Raw genomic sequence first — 13,261 nt, 5'->3', positions numbered from 1 at the left:
GCTCTGGGCGCCGCGTGGGGCAGAGGCCCTGCCGCCTCGGGACTTCTCAAGAGAGATGAACGTCTGGTGCATTAAATCACTGAGGTTTTCAGTCTGCTTATGAGAATTACCTGACTGAGGCTAATACAAAGGGGGCATCTCTAGTCCAGTTTCCTGCCAACCTGGAATCTTCTATACCAGCCTGACATCACTGAGCAGCTAACAGATGCCAGGCACAGTCCCGAGGGTTTCACTGAGATGAGCTCAGTTAGTCCTCATGTCAGGACGAGGAGCCAGGCACTACCGAGTAGCGGGCTTATTATGTCTCAATGAGGTAATGGAGACCCAGAGGGCTTCTTGCCCAAAGTCACACGTTTGGGAAGCCATGAAGCTGAGACCTGAATCCAGGGCTGTCAGAGTCACAATGCCTCGTAGCCCCTGCTAAGCACATCCCCCAGGGACTGCCACGCCCTGACTATGTGTCAGTCCCCGGGCAGGGTCCTGCAGGAGATGGCATGAGTGGCACTGCCATGGCCTGGAGCCCCGCAAGCAGGCGGGAAAGGAGAAGGGAGGCGGCTGGCCCTGAGATGGACGGACACAGGATGGCGCAGTCAGGGAGGGCTGCAGCGAGCATGGCGCGTCACCCCCCAAAGAACAGGGGGTCTCTCGGAGGACGTGGTGCTCGAGGCCGCCCAGGAGGGTGGGTGAGAGTTCAGCCCGCAGAGATGAGTGGGGAGATGTGCCTCATCTAAGCCAACCTCCTGGAGCCACAGGGCTTGGCTGGGGCCAGGTCCACCACTCTGTCTACGGAGGGGCCTGAAAGACTGAGGACGAGCGACGAGTCTTTCAAGCGCCTCCCTGAGCTGGACGAAACACGCCTAGTCCTTTCAAAGTTCCTCTTACGGCTCCTCCAGGCCTCGCTACCGGCTCTTCTTTCAAAGGGTATGAGGTGTAACGGAAAGAACTGAAGCGGGCATGGTGAGACACCTCCGACCCACTCAGAAGTGACACAGGTGTCTGCTTCAGCACGTCCTGCACCAGCGGAGCGGGAAGAGGCTCTGCTGACAGCATGTGAAACTCCTCGAGGATCCCAGAACCTGGTGCTCTGCTTCCCCGCAGGAGGGCCACTTGAGAGTGAAGGGGGGAAAGACTGCTGATCAATAAGGAGTGTCACGGGGGCAGCCTGGCAAACACCGTCGGATCCGGCTGAAGGTCAATGCTAATGTGACGCCACGCAGGTATCAGGTAACCCTGACAGGATGTGCTAAGAAAGGCACTCCACCCTCCACCCAGCCTAACCCTGAGAAAACGTCAGACAAACCCAGGGTGGCGTACATTCTGCAGGACACCTGGACAGGGTTCTTCAAGCCTGCCAAGGTCACGAAGAACAAGAAAGACCAAGGGAACTGTCCCCAGGCAGCGCTGGGGGAGACGTGATCACTGAATGCATTACGTCCTGGAGCAATAAATGGGCACTAGTGAAACAGGTGTTTTTAAGTTTTATCTTGTGTTGAAACTTTGCTTCCTTCAGGTTGGGGTGCACTGGTTACCCCACCTGGCTGTGAAAGCTATGGTCTGTGGGCTGGCAATGTACGATCTTTTAAAACGTTTCTTTCCTGCCCAGTCTCCCCTTTCTGGTGAGGCTCCAGAAAGGTCTGCTACGTGTGTGCCTTCTCCTTCGGTGTGGTCTCTTGGGGAGTCAGTTGGGAGAAAGGAAAACCAATAGTATAACTATTTGGATACTGAAAATTGATTATCTTTTTGAAATAAAAAGCCTGTCTCCACCCACACCCCCCCCCCAAAAAAAAGGATATTAGCGGAAAAGAGGCAAAATCCAAATAAAGTCTGGAGTTTAATAATAATACACCCGTGTCAGTTTCCTACTTGGGACAGATGTGTGAACCACGGGGAACACTGGCGGGGCTCTGTACCACCTATACAACCCTCCTGTCACTCTAAACTATTCTAAAATTTAAAAGTGTCTTTAATTAAAAAAAGAGAGAGAAGCGACACTCCGATCTCCAGGGGACCTTCCCAACCCAGGGATCGGACCCAGGTCTCCTGCACTGCAGACAGATTCTTTACTGTCTGGGCCCCCAGAGAAGCCCGACAAAACATATGTCCAATGAGGCTGGGGGGCAGGAGTTGTCTGGCTGGCTCAGCGCTGTATCCCCAGCTTTGAGCACAGTGTCTGGCACACAGCAGGCACCCAAAAAATATGTTCAACAGACAATGTCTCCACCACCGCAGCCCAGGGCTGGCCTGCTGACTGGGGCTCCAGAGGCCACCAGAGCCAGGGCGGGCTGGGCAGCCCCACCCGGGTTGCAGCTGGTCCCCTGCCTAGGTGTACACATTTGAATACTGGCAACGGCCTCTGAGGCCCGGCCTCCACTCCCCCAACACAGCTTCCATGGCAGCAAACTGCAAACACAACCGAGCAGACAGCAGCTGGCATCGGGAGCACCCACGGAGCAGCCCCCACACCAAGGTGATAACACTCCCCTCTGGGGCTTACAAGTTGGGTAAGAAAACCAGCTCTGGCATCACAGACGAGTGCTCCACTTGCCCGTGGTCTGTGCGACTTTGGCCAAGCCTCATCTCCTCTGCCCAGCATGCTCATCAGGCAAGTGGGAATGACCCTGGGTTCCCACCTGACCTGAGGGTGACCTGAACCAAGAAAGGCCTCCAGCCTGGCACTGGATAAGCAGGGACCATCGTGGGCCCTGTGGGCACAGCACAGCGCTGGAAGGTACCTGAGAGAGACACCCTGGGGGCTGAAGGTATTCAGGGATTTGGAGAAGGGAGTGCCACTCCGACTGACGTTTGGCCAGCCCCAGACTGCTGAGGAGGAAAGGCAGGTCTGGTGGCAGAGCTGGCCGTGCACCCCCAGCACCATCCACAGGAGGAAAGCCCCAGGCCAGGAATCGTGCCCTGAGATGCCTCTGCCCAAATCTGGGGGCCCCTTACTCCTCTGCTTCCGGCTCCAAGTCCAGACCCACCAGACCCCCTCCTGAGTCCAGGGCTCCACCCCAAGTCCTGTCCACCGGGCGAGCATGTGTTGGCTCCCTGGTACGTGTGGCACACAGCCCACCCGCCACCAGCCACAGGCCGTCGTCAGCCCTCAGAAGGCTTTGGTTTGGCCCAGCATAACGTTCAACAAAAATAAAATTGAAAGCAGTTACTAATCATTTTCACGCAATTTATGAGATTTTCATCATTTCCTGAAAAACAGGGTGATCTGCAGGGCAACAAGCCACAGGGAGCTGCCCCTTCCCAACAGAGCGTCACTCTCTGACAGACTCCAGCCCCTGCACCCAGCTGCCCTCCCACCCCGTGTCTCTGACGGGCTCCAGCCCCTGCTTCCAACTGCACCCCCCACCCCAAGGTACCTTCTGGGATCCTGGGGCATCTGCGTGTGTGACCCTGTGACCGCTTTGTCTCCCGCTAGAGGTTACTGCCTCGGTGTCCGGAGTCACCATGTGGGTGCCACTTAGAGAAGGGAGCCCACCTCCCGGCTGAATCACCCCAGGTGTCCTCACCAGGGCACATTTCTGCCCTGCACACCCCAGGAGTCCTGGCCTTACCATGTCTGCCCATCAGGTGCCCCTCTGAGCAGATCCACCAGGGCCGAGCGTGGGGCACAGCACAGAGCGGCCAGACAAGGCCAGGATGAGAGAAACAAACCCTGTTTTCTAAGCATACTTGTCCCGCAATCCACACGGTTTATCCCATCCTCACAGAAGTCCTGCCGGGAAAGTGTGAGCACCCCAACACGCACATGAGGAAAAGGGAGGCTCAGAGTCAGGCGTCTTGTTCAGGGTCTGGAGCCCAGTGCACACGGGGAAAGGCTTTGTATCCAGGGCAATCTGCCAAATGGGCTGAGCGTGAGGGTCTGTTCCCAAGGGAGGCACTCCGAAGGCAGCCCTGGAGGGACTCGCAGGGAAGAAAGCCACTCCTAAGGGGGCCCACAACCTAGCCCTTGCCCCTGAAGACACCTGCTCCACGTCATACAGGTGCGCTCGGGCCAGCAAAACACCCAAACAAGGCAAGCGTCACCAGGTCCTTCCAAAGTGGGGAAGGGGTATTTTAGTTCAATTCTGCTGTCATAGTGGCTCCTGGTGTGAAAGCAAGAGAGAAAAGGACGGTGCAAACCTGCTGGGGAGTCATAAAAATCAACACTGTCTGGGTGCCAGCAAGGCAGGGAGCGCATGGCAAAGCACCTGGCTCTTGACTCAGACCCCAAGTTCAAGTCCTAGTCCCACACTTCCTCAGCTGTGCACCCGGGTCACTTCCCAGCTCTGAACCTAGGCTTCCTGTTTCCAAACTACATTAATAAAGGAAACAATCAGCAGAGTGAAAGGGCACCTTTTTCACTGGGAGAAAATACTTGTGAACTATGTATCTGAAAAGTGGTTAATATCCAAAATACATAAGAAATTCCTTCAACTCCACAGCAAATTACACACACACAAAACACACAACAACCCCACAACCAAACAACCTAATTAAAACTGGGCAGAGGACCTGAATAGACACTTCTCCACGTAAGACACACAAATGGCCAACAGGTATACGGAAAGATCCTCAACATCACTAACAATTCAGTTTCAGTTCAATTCACTCGCTCAGTCGTGTCCGACTCTTTGCGACCCCATGAATTGCAGCACGCCAGGCCTCCCTGTTCATCACCAACTCCCAGAGTTCACCCAAACTCATGTCCATCGAGTCGGTGATGCCATCCAGCCATCTCATCCTCTGCCCCCAAATCCCTTCTCCTCCTGCCCCCAAATCCCTCCCAGCATCAGTCTTTTCCAATGAGTCAACTCTTCACATGAGGTGGCTAAAGTACTGGAGTTTCAGCTTTAGCATCATTCCTTCCAAAGAACACCCAGGACTGATCTCCTTTAGAATGGACTAGTTGGATCTCCTTGCAGTCCAAGGGACTCTCAGGAGTCTTCTCCAACACCACAGTTCAAAAGCATCAATTCTTTGGCACTCAGCTTTCTTCACAGTCCAACTCTCACATCCATACATGACCACTGGAAAAACCATAGCCTTGACTAGACCGACCTTTGTTGGCAAAGTAATGTCTCTGCTTTTTAACTTCACTAACAATTAGGGAAGCGCAAATCAAAACCACAGTGAGATACCACCTCACACTTTGTCAGGATGGCCATCCCCCAAATAAATAAAAGATAACCAGTGTTGGGGACAATGTGGAGAAACTGGAATTCTTGTATATTGTTGGTGGAAATGTCAATCAGAGAAGCCACTACGGAAAACAGTAAGAAGGGTCCTCAAAAAATTAAAAATAGAAATACCAAACCAGTAATCAGGGTATTTATCCAAAATAACTGAAATCAGGGTCTTAAAGAGGTATATACAGCCCACCGCAGCATTATTCATAACAGCCGAAATGTGGAAATAACCCGCGTGTCCATGGCCAGATGAGTGGATAAGGAGAATGTGGTGTATACCGCAATGCGGTGTTACTCAGACTTTAAAAGGAAAAACTCTGCCATGTGTGACAACATGGATGAACGTAGTGAACGCTGCGTTAGGTAAAATAAGCCAGTCACAGAAACTGTGTTAGTTGCTCAGTTGTGTCCAATTCTTTGCAACCCCATGGACTGTAGCCTGCCAGGCTGTTCTATCCATGGGATTCTCCAGGCAAGAATACTGGAGTGGGTTGCCATGCCCTCCTCCAAGAGATCTTCCCAACCCGAGGATCGAACCCAGGTCTCCCGCATTGCAGGCAGATTCTTTACTGTCTGAGCCACCAGCGAAGTGGTTAGTCATAGTCACAGAAGACCAAATTACTATGTCTGCTTATAGGAAGCATCTAAAATAGTTAAACCTACAGCAGAGAGTAGAACAGTGGTTGCCAAGGGCTGGAGGAGGAGAAGGAAATGGGAATTTGCTATTCAACAGGTATAAAGTTTCAGTTACGCAAGACAAATAATAAGTTCCAGAGATCTGCTCTACCACACTGCGCCCGTCATTAACAATACTGGATGGGGCACTTAAAAAGCTGTTAATAGGGCAGATCTCATTTTAAAGTGTTCTGACCACAATTTTTAAAAATTTAATTAATAAAGTGATAGAATTAGAGTTTCTTGGGGGGATGAAACTGTTCTATATCCAGATTGTGGGGCGGTCACATGACATGAAGTCCACAGAAGAGTACACCCAAAAAAGGCCACTTTTACTGCATGTTAATTAAAAAGATAAACCACAGAAAAATAAGTGACTATAATCGTATCTATCTCGTGTGACCAGTGTGATTTTCCAGTTCAATAACAGGCCCAGCACAGAGCACACACATCGGCAGCTGAGGAACTGTCAGGAACTGTCAGGCACCTCTGATAAGATGCGGACTGCCCCCTTTCCCCCTGAGAAATGCAAGCCGCAGACCAAAATTCAAGAGAAAAGTATTGCCAACACCCGATGTTCAGGGACCTGCGACTAAAGTTTGGTAACAGCCAGGCCACTCATCTCAAATAGGGTTTCCACCTTCTGGATAAACAGAACACTCAGTCCATTTCGAACGGATCTTGCTTCCTATCCAGCTGTGCTGCCCGGAAGGTTCCAAGAGGCAGCGTTCAAGGAAAGGATTATGCTTTCAGGTGTCTGAGCTGAGCTGGTCCCCTGGGGCCCCTTTGAAGTACCATCTGTGTGACCCAGCATCTCCGGGGGTCAGTTTCCCTGGATGTAAAATAGGAATAATGTCCAGAGAGTGGAGAGATTTGTAAAGCACCTTCCATATTCCCCTAGCTCTTGGTAGCACAGGGAACCCTGAGTCCCCCCTGCCTCTCTTAAAAATGAACTCATAGAAGCGTTGGCAGGCTTTTCTCCCTGGCTGGTACTTTTCCCGCACGCTGTTGTTGTTTAATCGCTAAGTCGTGTCTGACTCTTTTTAGACCCCATGGACTGCAGCCTGCCAGGCTCCTCTGTCCATGGGATTTCCCAGGCAAGAATACTGGAGGGGGTTGCCATTTCCTTCTCCAGGAGATCCTCCCAACCCAGGGATAGAACCTGGGTCTCCTGCGTTGGCAGGTGGATTCTTCTTTCCCACTGAGCCACCAGGGAAGCCCTATTTTTCCTGCACAGACCAATGTAATTAAGTTAACAGACCTGAATGTTAAAGTTGACAACAATTAGGCTAATTACCACTTCCTTAAAGGATCAATTAGAGCTGTGTTTCCCAAACAATATTTTGAGAAATGGTAGTGGCCGCCCTATGAACCACATGGTGGCTTACAGAGTACATATGGCAAAAGCTGGACTGAATCAAGTGACTCGGGTTCCTTTTGTGCAGGACTTCTCAGTCTTTAGTAAGCTATGCGCATGCTACGGATCTCCCAGGAGGGAACCCATTATGGAGCAGCACAGACCAGGAGATGCTGAGCTAGTCAACCTTACGTACATCCAAAGCCCCTGGGAACCCTGGTAGACTACAGATGCAGATTCAGGGTGGGCCCTGTGACGCTGCCTTTCCAGCAAGCAAGCTCCCAGGTGATGCTGAAGTTGTTAGTGTGGGACCACAGTGTGAAAAGTAAGGATATCAATGGTAAGGTAACGCCCCAACCCTCACCACCACTGACCTACCATATTGACAGCTTTACTAGTGAAGAACCAACCCAGGGGAGGGAATGGGCTTTACTAGTGAAGAACCAACCCAGAAGGGGGAATGAGCAGGGCTGACCAGTGGGACCAGACTCCGCCCCCCAACCTCCCCTGCAGGGACCCACTCCAGCATCTGGCCTTCCCTGTGCTCTCAGCCTACTAAAGATGGTTCTCCTGATACAGAGGAATCTCCTCAGTCTGAGCTGTGCACTGGGATCACACAGGGGCCTTTATAAAATACTGATGCCTCAGCCTCCCACCCTTAGGTCCTGAGTACTGCGTCTGGAGAGCCACCTGAGTTTGGGGATTTTTAAAACTCCTCCAGTGAGTCTTAACATTCCGCCAGAGCTGAGGGTTACTGATACAAGGGGAGTGTGTATGGGTAAGTTTCAACCCAAACACCCTTCTCACATCCTGCTTGCCTCTCCACTACCGCCCAGGAGCAGTTCCAAAATTAAAAAATGAACAGATTACCAGATGGGAAACAGAACTTAATGAATCCACAGCTGGCTAAAGATACTACAGTATCGAGGTCAGGAATCCAAACTGCCTCGGGAGGAGAGATTTTCCATCTCCTTCCATGTCTGGATGAGCACATAAACGTATGCCCTACACTCTAGAGCCCCAGGGGCTGGAGCAGGAAAACCTAGACCCTCCAGAGTGAGAGGCTCTAAGTCAAGGATCCTCAACCCCTGGGCCACAGACCAACACTGGTCCGTGGCCTGTTAGGAAACGGGCCCACACAGCAGAAGGTGAGCAGCGGGCGAGCTTCATCTGTATTTACAGCAGCTCCCCATCACTCGCCTTACCTCCTGAGCTCCAACTCCCGTCAGATCAGAGGCAGTATTAGATTCCCATAGGAGCGTGAACCCCAAACGTAATGCGCTTGAATCATCTTGAAACCATTCTTCCCCACCTCCCTGCCCGTCCGAGGAAAAACAGTCTTCCATGAAACCAGTCTCCAGTGCTGAAAAGGGTGGGGACCACTGCTCTAAATTACCGTGAGATCATAGTAGGGGGTCGGGGGGTCTTTAAAGACAATTTTAGAATCAGGTGTCAGACCACATGAGGCTAGTTTAAAAAAACAAGGGTTGGTGACTTTCTTAATGAGCACTTCTGGGAAAGGGTCAGAGATGAGAAAACCAATGAGTCCAACCAGAGGGGGATTCGGTTCTCTCTGAACTTGGTGAGTAGGAGGGGAAAGCTTTAGAGATGAGCCCACAGGATACAAGCGGGGCTCTGGGGCAGAGAGCAGCATTCCAACCCCCAGGACATGATCCATCATGTCCCTTACCTCCGCTGCACCTCAACTGGCTCGTCTGTAAACTGGGATAACAACAGTGTCTGCCTTGCAGGGTTACTGAGGGATTAAATGAGCACAGGAAGGATTCTTACAAGAGTCAGGCACTAGTAAGTGCTCAATAAACACAAAATACTGGCTTGATTTTCACCTAAAATGTTCCTCTGGTCTGATCTTTATTTCCCTTTTGCCCTCATTTTTAAATCTATTTATATTTTTTTACACTTGTTGTAAAGTATGTGTTTCCATCAGCTTACCCAAGTTCTTTCTGGGACGAAGCAGGGCAGAAATGCAGGCACTCAGGTAAGCTGCTATCTGCCGAGTGCTGACTGTGTGCTCAGAGCCCTCAGAGTGCTGACACTGGTGTAGGGAGTGAGGGGGCTGCAGGGACCTCCTGGGGCAAGGCTACACGGGGAGCTAAGGAAATTGTCCTTGATCAGAGCCACAGGCCCCACTCAACGGGCTGAAACCCGAATGTGAAAAAAAATCATGTCAACTTCAGAAAGTTCCCCTGGGGCTCTGAGGAGATCTACGGCCTCTTGGAGATGCCCGACCACTCGGAAGGCGAGACTGAGAGGCGATGGAGGCTGAACCAAGATGCCAACAGCAGAGCTGGCATCACCGGCTTGAGAACCGTGTGGTCACACAGGGCCCCACGCTCGGAGGGCTGCGTTCAGACCTGGCTTAACATTCTGCTGTCACTGTCCCGACAACCTTTTCCAACAAGGGGTTCTGCATTTTCATTTTGCACTGGGCCCCACAAACTATGTAGCTGACCATACCCTACAGAGACAGCACATTTGCCCCTGCATCGACCCTACCGGGGAAGGCAACAAAGGTTGCCATCTCCTGAAAATGAAGACACTGAGGCTCAGAGAAGGTTAAGTTAACTCTTCCAGGGCTCGATGGTCAGTGACAGGGGAGCATCATACCCCACGTCTTCGGGTTTCAACTCAGGGGCTGCCGCTGTGGGGGAGCTGGCCACCTCTGCATGCCTGAGCGTCCTGCTTAGGCTCCTCTGGGCCTGGGCAACGGGAACTGCACCCCTGCCCCCACCTCGGGCCAAGGCAGAGACAGCAGGTGTTCTGGCCCCTGCAAGCCGGAACTGGGTCCCGGCAGGGCCAACACCCACGGAACTGGGTCACCAGGCCAGTTCCACCACTTCAAGGTCCAGCGACTAACGAAACAAAGCCCTGGGAGCAAGGCAAACACAAGTCACCTTTGAAAGCCGGGGGCCCTCCTCTGTGGTCTGCCTACTCCCCTACCCCTGAGTACAACTTAGAAAAGCACATGTTCAAGGAAGAAAGGGGGGAAATGAACGACCCAGATCTGAAAAGGTACCCAGTAAAGGAAGAAATGGCATTATCAAATTATAATTGGCTTCCCTGACAGACTCTGAGAGACACGTCCTCAGGGCAAGGGTGGCCCTGGCAATTTTTTCTAGGCACTGGAGTTACAACAATGAAGGAAACAGATAAAAGTCTTTGCCTGAGGCAGCTCATGTTTTCATGGGAGGCAGAAAGAAAATAAGCACAAAACAATGAAGTGAATTACATAGTGTTAGGCAACAGGTGCTTTGATGAAGTAATACCAATAACGAAAAGAGTGATCAAAATTTCCTGGGTGCTTACTCTGCATCTAAATGCTTTGCACACAGTGGCTCAGTTAATCTTCTCAACAATGGGTACTGTTTTCATCCCCATTTCACAGACAGGAAAGCACACAGGAGGTGAGGTCCCACAGGCGCTAAGAAAGCAAGGAGTGCTAATAAGAAAGGGCAGGAGATTCCTTTCTCCCCCTTCTTCATTTTATTCTGTATTAAGGAGAGCAAAATGAGCAGGAAGCCTGGTTTTCTCCCTGGCCTCGAACTGGGAGAGGGGGAATTCAACCAGACTATGTCCCTCTCCATCTCCCGTGGTCTTTTTTTCTTTTGTATGAAAGGTTATTTAACTGCAGTATGTACATTTCACTCAACATAAGTTGAGCATAAATTGCACCACTATATACCTATAACAAAACTGATATACGTTCTTAAACTTCCATACAGTTGTGACCACAATTCAGTGGCTGGATTTTATACTCTCAATAGGTTTATACAAACTACAGAACAAGAGATGAGTCAAGTGGCAAGTGGCAAGACAACTTTTCAAACGTCACCTACGAGTACACGTAGAAGAGACTACAAAAAGACACGTGTAAAACTTCAGGTCGTCTCTGGGGTTGCTGGGGCAGCCCATATTGCTGGTGGAGCGAATCCTCTGTAGTTACTGTTTAGTGATTCTTTTGCGACCACACAGACTGTAGATGACCAGGCTCCCCGACCATGTGATTTCCGAGGCAAGAATACGGCGAGTGGGTTGCCATGTCCTTCTCTCTCCCCCATGGTTTTTAAGAGATCTGACAGGGCTGGGGACCCTCCAAGTCTTCCCTTTTCACCCACGGCTAACAGACCAAGCTCCAAGGCTTTGGAGCCAGCAGTCCCCAGTTTGAATCCCAGCTCCATTACCGCCCGGCCCTGGGCAAACAAGTCACGTGTCGCCAAGCTCTGCAGTGGGGCATCGGGCGGAGGGCTGAGCACAGAGCAGACACTCAGTAAATGTCTGATCAGTGAACACTGAAGTGCATGGGACGGAGGACCCTTCCTTTGAATCTGAGCCCTGAAAGGAGCACATCTTAGAAATGTAGGTTACTAGGCTCATCCTCCAAGGTGCGAGTGGAAAGTGTTGAATACATTCTCACTGTTCTGGAGTAGCACAAGCTTTCAAGGAAATTGATTAAAACACCTCATTAAGCTGGGGCTCCCATGGCACCTGGACACGCCCAATCTCCAACTCAAGGGGCACCAAGTCAGGAATTCTGTGCAACCTGGGACCCTGGCCCACCCTTCAATCTAGGGCAAGACCCTCAGCCCTCAACTTCCTTCCCTTAAAATGTGAGGTTAGGTGCAGAGTGAATGAATTGTATGCCCCAAAGTAGTGACTTCTTCAATAAGGTCAAAATCACCAGAACCTACTGAACCACACAGAAGACAGAGGCAAGGGCAGGAATTATCAGCCTGGGTAAGGGGAGGCTTTATGGAACCAGGGATCGAAGGGCCAACTACAGCTCTCTCGTGACCTGAATGTTAACTGTTGGTATGAGGTCTGCCCCTGAATTCCACCAGAGGAGCCTTTCCTTGTGTGAAAACTACCCTGTTCGCAGCCCCAGGGCTGCGTGGAAGGGGCAGACAGTGCCCACAGTGCCCGCCCGCCAGTGCAAGAGTTCCCAGGCCACTGTGCTCGTCAGGCTGACACCCCAATACGCCCACACGCCTGGGGGGCACTGCCAGGCTTTTCTGGCAGGAAGGCTGGCACTTTACCCTGGCTTCGTTCACACCTGCAGGGAGGGACCAGAAGCCCTAGTCTGTGGGTGAGGAAATGGCCTCATGGAGAGGCGGCTTGTCCACCAATATCCCACTTCTGAACTCCACACCCCACCAGGCTCTGAATTAAGCGCCTCTCAGGCTCTCAGCCCTACCAGGTGGGACTTTATTTTTAGCCCCAATCTGCAGGTGGTGACAGAGATACTGACAGGGCTCAGACACTTGCCCAAGTCATCCAGCTGAGCAGCTCAGGGGAGGTCTGTACCCAGAGCCTTCGCCCCAACTTCTAGAATATACCAACCTGCTCAGGGGAGGGGAGAGAGACAGGATTCTAGTTCAGCTCGCACTAAATTCTAACCCACTGCTATTTTTTCCCTGGTATACACATCCAGCAATGTTGCCTCAGGCCAGGGCAGCCCCTGGGGCTCCATACCTCAAGGGAAAGTCTGGTGGAGACCCTTGTCAGTCAGGCTTCCAGAAGGCCTAGCCTAGCACAACGTGGACCAGGTGGTGGCCAGACCCCACAAAGGGCTCACTGTGGTGATTGCAGAAAGCCGAGGCCAGACCCGGCTGGGCCCTCTCTGCAAAGCCCTGCCCACAGGTCCCTGATATGGTCTCCTCGTCTCCCCCAAGGAGCCCCCAGACCCAGAGCACAGGAGTAGGACCAGCGGAGGGACAGGCCTCCAGCTGGAGCCAGTGGGGAGAGGCTGAGCCTACGGAAACCTGAAACCCTCCAGCAGCTGCCTGGTGGGAGGGGGCTGCAGAGCCCTGTGGACCCCTGGGGGCTCATCCAAGGTGCCCTGGCCGCACCTGTCACTGGGGTGGGGTTCAGGAGAGGCTCTGTAGAGGGGAGGAAGGAGATGGCTTCTTAGCTCTCTCGCGCCCATCTAGGGGAGGGAAGAAACCTGTTTCCCAGTATGGGGGGAAAGGGATGCGACTTTGCGAGGTGTCAGGGCAGCCTGGGGAGGGGGACCCCGAGAGGGAAGGGGTGGAGC

At 52.1% G+C, this 13,261-nt stretch overlaps 1 protein-coding gene across 1 annotated transcript in view; it reads right to left on the bottom strand.

The window, feature by feature from the left end:
• The window catches only part of ERGIC1 (endoplasmic reticulum-golgi intermediate compartment 1), a 112,856-nt gene that overhangs the window by 99,007 nt on the left and 588 nt on the right, over positions 1-13,261 (bottom strand). The window lies entirely within an intron of this gene.

The sequence above is a fragment of the Bos mutus genome, chromosome 20 (assembly GCF_027580195.1).
Source record: "Bos mutus isolate GX-2022 chromosome 20, NWIPB_WYAK_1.1, whole genome shotgun sequence".
Taxonomy (NCBI): Eukaryota; Metazoa; Chordata; class Mammalia; order Artiodactyla; family Bovidae; genus Bos; species Bos mutus.
The sequence above is the reverse complement of the archived record's forward strand: the minus strand, read 5'-3'. Positions and strand labels throughout refer to the sequence as shown.